At 35.6% G+C, this 12,417-nt stretch overlaps 1 pseudogene; it reads right to left on the bottom strand.

The window, feature by feature from the left end:
• Positions 1–8,315: 8,315 nt before the first annotated feature.
• On the bottom strand, positions 8,316–11,965 carry LOC112130657 (zinc finger protein 722-like; annotated as a pseudogene).
• Between the last annotated feature and the right edge of the window lie 452 nt (positions 11,966–12,417).

Genomic DNA, 12,417 nt, shown 5'->3' with positions numbered 1-12,417 from the left:
CAGGAGTTCGAGACCAGCCTGGCCAAAGTGGTGAAACACCATCTGTACTAAAAAATATATAAATTGGCCAGGCATGGTGGCTCACACCTGTAATCCCAGCACTTTGGGAGGCCAAGGCAGGCGGATCTCCTGAGGTCAGGAGTTTGAGACCAACCTGACCATCATGGACAAACCCTGTCTCTACTAAAAATACAAAATTAGCTGGGTGTGGTGTCAGGTGCCTGTAATCCCAGCTATTCAGGGGGCTGACGCAGGAGAATCACTTGAATCCAGGAGGCAGAGGTTGTGGTGAGCCGAGATCGCACCATTGCATGCCAGCCTGGGCAACAAGAGTGAAAATCCCTTCAAAAAAAAATAGCCAGGCACAATGGTGCACACCTGAAATCCCAGCTACTTGGGAAGCTGAGGCAGGAGAATCTCTTGAACTCGGGACGTAGAGTTTGCAGTGAGCTGAGATCATGTCACAGCACTGCAGCCTGGGTTACAGAGTGAGATTTCATCTCAAAAAAAATTATACAATAAAAACTAAAAACAATTACCTGATGCCAGGAAGCATACTGTAACATACAAGACACAGAAATACAAAATTACAAAACAAAATTAAAACATGAAATTTGAAACTTACCAGATACCAGCAAGTAGAAAAATATACCCATGAAAGGACTCCTAGAAGGATAACATAGGAAAAAAATAGTACAAAGGTTATTTGAAGAAGAAAGGGGCCATGAATTTCTCATATTTGAATGTGATGAAAAAAAAACACTATCCACCAAGAATACCTGATCTAGAAAGTTACTTCAAAAATAAGGGAAAAATAAAGACTTTCCAAAATAAACAAAAAGTAAGGGTGTTTATCACTGCCAGTACACTCCTACAAGAAATGCAAAACTGTGGCATGCCTAGTGGCTCACGCCTATAACCCCAGAGATTTGGAAGGACAATATAGGAGAATTGTTTGAGGCCAGGAGTTCGTGACCGGTCTGGGCAACATAATGAGACCTTGCCTTCAAAAAATGCTAGAAAGAGTCCATTATGTTGAAAATCAAAATGATGCTGCACAATATCATAAAGCCATATTCAAAATATAAAGCTCTTCATTAAATGCAAATATATAAACAGACATAGAATTGTTTACTATCATAATGATGGTGCATAAAACTATTAAAATTCTGCTATAGAATTTGAAAAATATATAAATTTGTATAAATCTGTTACTAGATATACAATATAAAATAACTTGTGAATTTAATAACAAACTAAAGGATGTAAACAGCTACAGTATTCATATTCGATTGAAGTTTTATGAGATCAAAATATATTGTTATAATGTTAAGATGTTTTATGCAATCTCCATTATTCAAGGTGCTCACAAAGAAAATATGCCTAGAAAGTATGCAAAATAAAATGAGAAAATAATCAAAGCATGTCACTGAAAAACAACCAAACAAAAATGAAGGCAGTCAAACAGGAGATGAGGGAAAACCTATCTACAAGAAAAAGAGAAAACAATAAGAACGAAAATCGTAGCAGCACATTCATTTCTTTAAGAAATTGTTTCAATAGAAACAGTTTAAACTACTTAAAGAAATAAAATGGCTAAACAAACAAGATTATAAAATACACAATCTACAAGAGACTCACTTTAAACAGTCAAACAGGCTGGAAGCAGAATTTTTAAAATCCATACAAATAGTAACCACAAATGGGTCAGGTAGTCATAATTATATTAGAGAAAATACACTTCAAGTTAAAAACCAGAACAAGAGGCAAAGACTGATATTATATAATCATAAAATAAGTCTACTTACTAGGAATTTGTAACTGTTATAACTATCTATATGTATATGTAACTATAAAATCAGGCTCCCAAATATATGAAGCAAATATTGACAGACATGATGCAAGAAATATACAACAACATAGTAACTGCAGACATTAAGATCACACTTTCATAATGAATAGAAAAATCAGAATAGAAAGTATAAAACTAAACATACTCTACAACATATTCTTGCTCAAGGGTCAAATAATTTTGTTAAGATGTCAATATAACCCCCAGTGGTGAAGAAATTCAAAATAATTGCTATAAATCCCAATGTTACATTGTTTTGTAGAAATTTATTTTAAAATTTATGTTAAAACTTGATCAGAAAATATAACTAAAGGAGAGAAATGCTGATCAGGTAGAAAATAAATAAAAGAAAACTTGGATAACATTATAGACTCTATTAGTCTATTTTGCATTACTGTAAATGAATACCCGAGATGGAGTAATTTATAAAGAAGCTGATTTGGCTCACAGTTCTGCAGACTATAAAAGACGCATGGTGACAGCATCTGCTTTTGGTGAGGGCCTCAGTAAACTTAGAATCATGGTAGAAGGCAAAGGAGGACCAAACGTTTCACATGGTGAAAGAGGGAGCATGTGCGAGGCGGATGTGCAGAATGCCCTTAAACAACTAACTCTCATGGGAACTAATAAAGTGAGAACTCACTCATCGCCAAAGGGATGATGCCAGTTCATTCATGAGGGATTATCTCCCATGACCCAAACACCTCACACCAGACCCCACCTCTAACACTGCGGATCACATTTCAACCAAGATGTGGAGAGGACAAACATCCAAACCAAAGCCTATTATAGACCAATTAGACTTAACAGACATGTACAGAACTCTCCAGCCAAAAGCAACAGAATACACCATATTCTTCATTGCACCTGATCCATTCTGGTAAGGCACATAACAAATCTTATTAAACTTAAGAAGACCAAAATCATACAATGTATGTCTTCTGACTAAAACGGGATGAAACTACAAGAATGAAGCTACAAGAAGAAAAGCAATGTGCTACTGAAACAAAGAGATAAATGATGCTGAAAACTGAATATCTACACTGAAAAACTTAAGTTGGATTCTTTCCTTGTACCATATACAAAAAAAGTTTTTAACAAAATAGCTAAACTTAAAAATATATAAATAATATAACTCTTAGAAGAAAATACAGGGGTAAGATATGACATTGGTCTTGGTACTGGTTTATTGGATGTGACATCAAATCCATGAGCAACACAGAACAGAAAAATTGAATTACATTAAACTTCAAAATTTCTGCACGTCAAAGAAAACACTTAGTGGTGTAACAATGTCACTTAAGAAGTGGGTGAAAATATTTGCAAACCACATGTGATGGGAGTTAATATCCAGCATAAATAATTCTTAAAAATCAACAAAAGTTGATAACTTGATATAAAAATAGACAAAGATTGAACTGACATTTCTCAAAAAAAGATATAAAAATGGCAAAAAGCATTTGAAAGGATGCTTGAAATTACTAATTTGTAGATAAATGCAAAACAAACTCACCTCACAACCATTAGACTGGCCACTATAAATTTAAAAAGAAATATCAAATTTGTTGAGGATGTGAAGAAATTAAAACCCATGTGGACTTATGGAAAAATAATGTAGCTACTATAAAAAATATTATGAATGTTCTTCAAAATATTAAAAAGGAAAACATCATATAATCCAGCAGTCCCACTTATGAATCTATATCCAAATTATTCAACACCTGACCTGGAAAACATTTGAACATCCACATTTGTTGTATCATTATTCACAAAAACCAAAAGCCAGAAGCAATCTCTATGTCCCTGGACAAACACATTTATAAAAGTGCTGTATACACACAATGGAATGTAATTCACTGTTAAAAAAGGATATCTTGTCACATTTTAAAATAAACTTTGAAAATATTCTGTCAACTGAAATAAGCCAGTAACAAAGTCATTCATACTATCTGATTTCACTTATATGAGATATCTTAAGTAGTCAAACTCAGAATCAGAAAGTGGGAGGGTGTTTGTCCAGGGCTGGAGAGAGGGTAAAATGGGCAGTTGTTACTTAATGTGTATTGAGTTTTATAAGTTTTGCAAGACGTACAAGTTCTAGAGGCCTTTTGCATAACAATATACTTATCATGACTGAAATTTACACTTTTTAAGACTGGGTCTCAATCTGTTGCCTGGGTTGGAGTGCAGTGGTGTGACCACAGCTTACTGCAGCCTCCAACTCCCAGGCTCAAGTGATCCTCCCACCTCAGCCTCCCAAGTATCTGAAACCAGAGGCACATGCCACCACACCCAGCTAAGTTTTCTTATTTGTTGTAGATATCGGGTCTCCTTATGTTGCTCAGGCTGGTCTCAAACTCCTGGGTTCAAGCAATGCTCCTGCCTCAGCCTCCCAAAGTGCTAGGATTACAGTCATGAGCCACCATACCTGGCCATAAAGTGTACACTTAAAAACAATTAAGATGGCAAATTTAATGTTTTGTATTTTCATGACAATTAAACTTTTTTCAAAGGATAACTAAAAAACCATACAGAAATTACCTTCAAATCACAAGTGTTCCCTTGTACAAAAAATACATATTCATTAAACACATCAGATAAGCCATAACAAAATTAGAGTCATATTTAGAGGTAAAATCACATACACATATAACTTAACTGTGATAGACATATGGCTGATTCATCTTTTAAGCCCCACACTGCCTTAAAATGTACACTCAAAGTTGCACATTGTCTAAAATTAAAACACATAACTAAAACAAAAAAACACAATAAACTGATGTCAAAAATGCTACACAAAAAATATGAAATTCTAAAATATAATAAGAGAAATATTTACCCATAAAACCTGGAATGCAACACTGATGTACCATTTAAAAAGTATTTGTCCAAATAGCTACAATTATCAACCGTGTGCACTCATGGAAATCAGGTATTTTAAATCACTGATGTGGAGTGTATGGCAGTAAAATTTCATACAAACTGCACTATAACCATAAATAAAAGGTTCTAATAAAAATATTTTAATGAGTAAGCATTTCAAAGGCATGGGAGGCAACTTTTAGTATGTTTTTAATATATTGATGCTATTCTTACACAAAATAATACTGCTGTAATTTAACATTTAGAAGCATATAATAGTGTTACATTTCTAAATATAAAAAACTATATATGTTTTGTAAAATAAAGTGAGAGTCACTGATATATAAAATAAATCATATTTTATTTAGATGTAGACTGAAGAAAGTGGGTGGAAATCCTATGATTCCTTTTTGCCTGCACTAAAAAATTTATAAGTGACTGTTTTAGTAAATATGAGGTGCTTACTGATTATCTGATTTACTTCAGGCATATCATGTAAATTCTGGCATATTGTTCTGAATGTCTGAATATAAAATTACAAATCTGAAATAGAAAACAGAGACAAAACATAGAGGGAAGCTGACATCAGTACACTGTTGGAGTAGATGGTACCTGGCTTGTATATGATCCCATAGCCAAAAAATAATTGTAGGTTATTTCCTGACAAAAGTTTCTTTATGAGAGAGTGAGCATGGCTCACACCTGTAATCACAGCTAAATGATATGGGAAGATTGCTTCAGGCCTGGAGTTCCAGATTATCCTGGAAATATAGCAAGGCCCCATGTCAAAAAGCGTACCTTTAAGAAATCTTTGGGATCTGGGGGGATGTTGTGAAACCCTGCTAAAGCTCAAGATTGAGAAGCATCCTTTTTAGAAGGCAGGCCCTCATTCAGGTGGCAAACTAGAGGACTCCTGGTCTTGGCTACAGAGCAAGAAATGGTCTACCCAACTCAATCCCACTGAGAATACTGAACAGACTCTGTAATCATTTGAAACTCAGGTATAGTCTGGGAGTGGTCCTGTCTGTCCAGAGACCTTGGAAGAGACACCCAACGCCTGCAGACCTTGGACTTTACTGTGTCCCCTGAAACAGTTCAGTGACTCAGTTCTAGCTTCCTTTGTCACAGTTCATGGCCAGTCCTGCCCATTTAGCAACCCACACAGTGACCTGGGAAAACCCGCCCAGGTGCTCAGAGGGAGCCACACACTCATCCACACCCTGGTAATAAGACCCACCATATGTACACTCAACTGCAGACATCTGCCCTTGTTTCTGCCCTAAAGACCCAAGTCCTGAAGGAAATCCAGTCTGTCCAGGAATAAGACAGGGATCACAATCACCCAATACCCTGGTAACAAGACCCAGCAGCCTTGTGACCCAGCTACAACCCCTATTCACTACAAACCCTGAGGGCATCCCATCCCCTGGGGGAATCAACAAGAGATCTTTACCTCTTGAAACCAGTTTATAAAAACTTGAAAAGGTGTTTGCTTCTTCAGATTCACAGACACCAATGCAAGGCTACATCGTACCCATTGTCAATGCTTTTATTTTAACATAGCACTGAAAGTATGTGACATTTCTCAAATAAAATTTTTTTACAAGGTATTCAAGTTGAAGACAAGAAAAAATGTTGCTATTTCTAGATGACATGATGCTATATACAGAAAACTATAAACAGTAAGCCAAAATCTGTCTAAGCTAATAAATGCACTCTGTAAATTAGCAAAATATAAAATTAACATACAAATATCAGCTGTGGTTTCATACACTGACATCAAGCTACCTGATTAAAAAAAGCAGAAAACAATCTCATTTACAACAGCATTAAAATAATAAATTTCTAAGGAACAAATTTAACCAAGGAGGTAAAAGATCTTTATACTGAAATATATAGGTATTGATGAAAGAAACTGAAGAAGATGCAAGAAATGTAAAATTATCCCACATTTATAGATTGGAAGAATAAATATTGTTAAAGTACCATATTATCCAAAGTCATCCACAGATTCAGTGAAGTCCCTATCACAATTCCAGTGGCATTTTTCACAGTAATACAAAATACAATCCTAAAGTGTATATGAAACTACAATAGATTTGAATAGCCAGAGTCATCTTGAGGAAAAAAGACAAAGCAAAGGGACATCATACTTTATGATTTCAAACTATATTTTAAGACCACACTAAGAAAAATGAGATGGTAAGCACGGAAACAAATAGACATTAAAAATTAACAGAACAGAATAGAGAGCCTGGAAATAAACTCATGCATATAAGGTCAACCCTAAACAAGTGCACCAAAAATACACACTGAAAAATGTATAGTCCCTTCAGTACTCAGATCTGGGAAAACTGGATACCCACAAGCAAAATATTGAAATTAGATTCTTTTTCTTACATCTTATGAAAAATTACCTTGAATTAAAGACTTAAATATAAGACACAAATCCTTAAAACTCCTAAAAAAATAGGAAGAAATATTGATAGTCCTGGCAATATATACTTTTTGCCTCAACACCAAAAGTACAGCAGCAAAGGAAATATAAACAAGCTGAATTGCATCAAACTAAAAAGCTTTTGCACAGAAAATAGAATAAAATAAGAAATTCATGAAATGGGAGAAAGTATTTGCAAACTATACACATAAGAGAATAATATATGAAAAATAAGGAACTAAGCAAATCCAAAGCCAAAACAATAATAAAAACAATAACCCAATTGAAAAATAGGCAAAAGACTGAATTCATATTTTAAAATGAAGACACAAATGGCCAACAAATATATGAAAAGTTACAAAACATCACCACTCATCAGGCAACTGCAAATAAAAACCATGATGAGCTATCACCTCACATCTGTTAGAATGGAATGGAGTTGTATAGATATATCCATCTATATATGAATTTTTATATAAAAGCTCATATATGTGTGTGTGTATATATACATATACACACACACATCTTTACATATATATGTAAATAAATATAACAATTATTGATAAGAATGTGAAGAAAAAATATTCTGTACACTCTTGGAGAGTTTTAAATTGGTAGAGTCATTATAAAAACCAATATGAAGGTTATCTGAAAAACAGTACTGCCAGGCAATCTAGCAATCCCACTTTTGGGTATATAATCAAAGGAAACAAAACAAGTATTTCAAAGAAACATTTGCACTCCCAAGTTCATTGCATTATTCACAATTGCAAAGATATAAAAAACCCTACATGTTTGTGAATGCTGAATGGATAAAGTAAATATGGCCCAAATAGACAATAGAATATTATTCAGCCATAAAACATAATGGAATCTTGCCAATTCAACAACATGGATGTACCTGAAGGACACTGTACTAAGTGAAATAAGGCAGGCACATTAAGAGAAATACTGCTTGTTTTCACTTATATGAGAAATCTGAAAAGGTTGAACTTATAAAATCAGAGTCCAATGGTAGCTGCCAGGGACTAAAGGTGAGGAAAATGAATAAATGTTCAAAGGATACAAACTTTCAGTTATAAGATCAATAAGTTTTAAGGATCTGGCCTGGTGCGGTGGCTCACACCTGTAATCCCAGCACTTTGGGAGGCCGAGGCGGGCAGATCACGAGGTCAGGAGATCAAGACCATCCTGGCTAACATGGTGAAACCCTGTCTGTACTAAAAATACAAAAAATTAGCCGGGCGTAGTGGCAGGTGCCGGTAGTCCCAGCTACTCAGGAGGCTGAGGCAGGAGAATGGCGTGAACCCAGTAGGCGGATCTTGCCGTGAGCCAAGATCGTGCCACTGCACTCCAGCTTGGGCGATAGAATGAGACTCAGTCTCAAAAAAAAAAAAAAAAAAAGGCATTAAGGATCTAATATATAGCTTCATGACTATTGTTAACAATGTTTTGTATGCTTAAAATTTGCTAAGGCAGTAAACAGGTGTTCTCACTACAAAAAAAGGTACTAAGGGTAGATATGTCTGTTAATGTGATTGTACTAATTATTTTATAGTGTATACACATAGCAAGTCATTACATTATACACAATAAATATGTAGTTATACAAATGTAATTTGTAAAAAACATCCACAGTACAGATGCACATACATATATGCACAGGCACATGAATGACACAGTCCTGGTAAGCTTCATACTAAACAAGATAAAATGATAAAATAATAGTTATTAAAAATAAGGTCACAAATGGGACTTTAATATGTGCTCAGCAATGTTGTAAGCTCCCTAATGGCATAGTATATTTGAGAAATGTAGGCAGTAGACAAATTAAACTATCTTACAGTTAAGGAATTAGGGCATATAGACTTTAAATGACCAACTCAGTTCATACTAAAAAAAGTGAAGTAAAATAACATCAGATTTTTTTTTAAATTTGGGCAGATGCTTAGTATTCTGATGAAATTACCAAGTATGAATTTCTGTAGAAACACATTTGAAACCGCCATAGTTTAAGAAAATTTTAAAGCAGAAAACTCATAACATCTGTCCCGAGTGTTCCTGGAATTTCTGAAACAAATCCCAATATCACTATTACTCTCACAAATTTTAGCCATGATTCAAAAGGGGAACTTAAAAATGGCTTATCATAGTTTCTAAAAAAATATATTTGTGTGTCCCTAAAGGCAACAGAAAAGCAGTCAGATCATGTAGTCCCTCATATGCCATGAAAATGACTTTGCCTCTCAATGTAAACTAGAAGGAGGATCACTAAAGGGAAAGTAGAATCCATAGAGAATTTAAGAGCATGAGACAGAAGATGCCCCTGTATGAGAGAAAGAAAAAGAAATCCAGGCTTCTCACAAACTATTTCCACTGAAAGGCAGGCCTCCCAAATCACATTTTAAGGTCTGGCTTCCTCATTGACCTGGGACCTCTCATCTGTCATCTGCTGTGTCATCTGCTTCATTCATTCTCACCTACCTGGGAGTTTTGCTACTGTCTCATGTCTCTTCACATTCCAAGGCTCTTTCCTTTCTTCCAGACAGGTGATCAGCTCTGGCTTAGAGAAAGCAATACCTGTTTTATTTTAAAAAGTAACATAATTGTTGCTGAGATTTTCCAATTACCAACCTAGTACTATGTTTAGTAGGGAAAAGAAGACATAATAGAAGTCTAGAAAATCTCCAAATACTATTCCATGACAGAACCTCCAGAATATTTAGGACTTATTTTAAATTTCTGGGTCTTTACCTCCACTACCCAGTATTACTCAACCAAAAATTAGTAGTGGCAATTGGATTTTCAGGTGTGGGCAACAATATTTTAAGCCACCAAACTTCTGGAATTACCACTTATCTATAATAAAAGACAACACAGATCAGCTCAGGAAAGGGGAAAGTTCAGGTAAAAGTGGAACATCTTCGAGAATTTCTTTTCTACAACAACAAATCTCCAAGATTGTCTTGAAAGCAGGAATCTAAAATGTATTCATGGAAAGCAGAAACTACAGAAAAAAAATTCTACAAAGGAAGGAAATGAAACCCTTGTGGTATATTAGGAAAAATGTATTGAAGTTATCCTCACCCAGGGAGACCAGGTTTCTGTAGTTCTCTAACATCACATTCCTACACAAATTCTGCTGAGCAGGGTCCAGACATAGCCACTCCTCACAGAGAATTCTATGGCCACATCCCTGAATGTCAACAGTCTCTGAAAAAAAACAAACAAACACACAAAAAAATGTACACAAACACTTTTTTACCAAGTGGCCATAGGCATAAATCTTAATTTGACTCAAGACAAAAAAAGCGAAGAGAACTGATCGTGACTTATATGATTGACTAGAGTCACCTAATAAAATGCTTTTCAACACAGAAATAGTCTCTCCTGGAGGAAAGAGGATGGAATAAGATCTGTAACAACAGTGCATCAGCCTATGCTTTTCTGGATAATAAAATATAACATTAAGAGCATGAACACAGACATGTACATTTTTGAGGGCTATATTTACATCATACAGAATAAGTTGTATGTATTTTTCAGATGAAAAAGTTATGGTGAAATAGAGGGTACTGCTCAAATTTTAATATGCACAACAACAAACTGAAGATCTCATTATGCAGATTTTGTTTCAGGAGATCTGGGATAAAGCCTGGGTTTCTGAATTTCTAACATGCTCACCAGTGATGCTAATGTTTCTGACCTAAGAAGAATATTGTGTTAAACATCCAGTCAGTGGCAGAGCCTGGGTTTATCCCAGTTTTTCTGACCAGTAAACAATGAGAGCCTTCATTTTTCCAAAGAAAGATACATGTAAAGAGAATCGAAGAAGACAGTGGAGCTTCCAAATTAAATGTGATGGTTTATGCACATCAGCTGGGAAATACCCCCAAGGTACTAAATAATAAAGGGAAAGATCATTCATTCCACAGCAGAAAAATCTGTCAGAGCTCTTTACGCAAGTGAATGAAATTAACATCAACTATAACAGGACAGGTTTTTATTGTATGCTGAGGCAGAGAACACATCACCACTGCGTTGATACTGGCCCCTCAAAAACATAAGCTGTAATCTCAATCTAATCATCAAAATACATCAATTTTATGAAAAGTCCAAGCTACAGATAGCTACCACGTTCTGTAATCTCTAATACTGTATTTAAATAGTCTTTACTTAGCGTCCTAGAGAGCGAGTATCTCCAAATTATTTTTCTTAGAACTTTCTGAACTAATCTGGGCAATAAATGCCATTCTGTTCAAATGTGTATTTTCTTAATCCTCTTCTGCACAGAGCTGATGGAGCACATGGATGGAACCTAAACAGTACATGTTCTCCTTCTTGACTAATATACAAGGACTCCAGCACTTCCCCAATAGGAACCTTGGGTATCCACACCTTTTCATGTTCAACAGCCATAAAGGGAACATTTTAAATATTACAGGTCATAAATTCATGGTAAGAATTCTGCATGGCTTGTAAGAAGGCAAGATAAAGAGAATGTGGAGAAGGCTCTGGTATATAGCAAAGAAAATTTCCAGAAGCTCCTGACTATTAGAAGAAAAGAGAAAAAAAAATAGCTGAAACAAATTCATTAAGGAGGAACAGCACAAATAGGGGAGTAAAAGTTTGCGAGTTCTAAACACGTGGAATTCCAGGAAGCAGAGTGGACACAGCTCAATCTAAGACACATTCACCTGAGAAAAAGCCATTTCTTCCTCTTCTTCCTCTTCTGGGATTCCTTCACAGATTTCTCTGGAAAAGTCACACCTGCATCTTGAGGATATGACTTTAAAAGTATCAGCACAATCCATTCACCTGCTATCACCACAACCACAGGCAGAAGGACCTAGATGTTCAGAAAAAGTCTAACCATTCTATCTTTTATAACACAAGAGATTTGAGAACAATGAGGTCCTCCTCAAAGATCAAAATGTAAGTTTCTCTTTTCTTGCCCTCAGGTGCCTTCACCTAGCACAGATGCCAGAAATTTCTGCTGCAGCAATGGGAATCTGTGCTGCACTGACTTGACCCTACAAAACCCAAGGAGAGCAGGCCCTGTGACCTTTTTTCCGGAGCAAAGGTTGAACTCACCTCTCATGAATGTTATCTTGAACCCCTTGTGCTTGACCCTGGCCTCACCTCAGAGTTACATGAGGCATTTTATTAAAACAACATGGATGCTTCCACCCAGACCAATAGACAGACTCTGAGGGAGGGCACAAGTCAAGAGAGTTCTTCAAACTGGCCATGTGATACTAATTAG

The sequence above is a fragment of the Pongo abelii genome, chromosome 23 (assembly GCF_028885655.2).
Source record: "Pongo abelii isolate AG06213 chromosome 23, NHGRI_mPonAbe1-v2.0_pri, whole genome shotgun sequence".
NCBI lineage: Eukaryota > Metazoa > Chordata > Mammalia > Primates > Hominidae > Pongo > Pongo abelii.
This window is presented reverse-complemented; position numbering and strand designations above follow the sequence as displayed.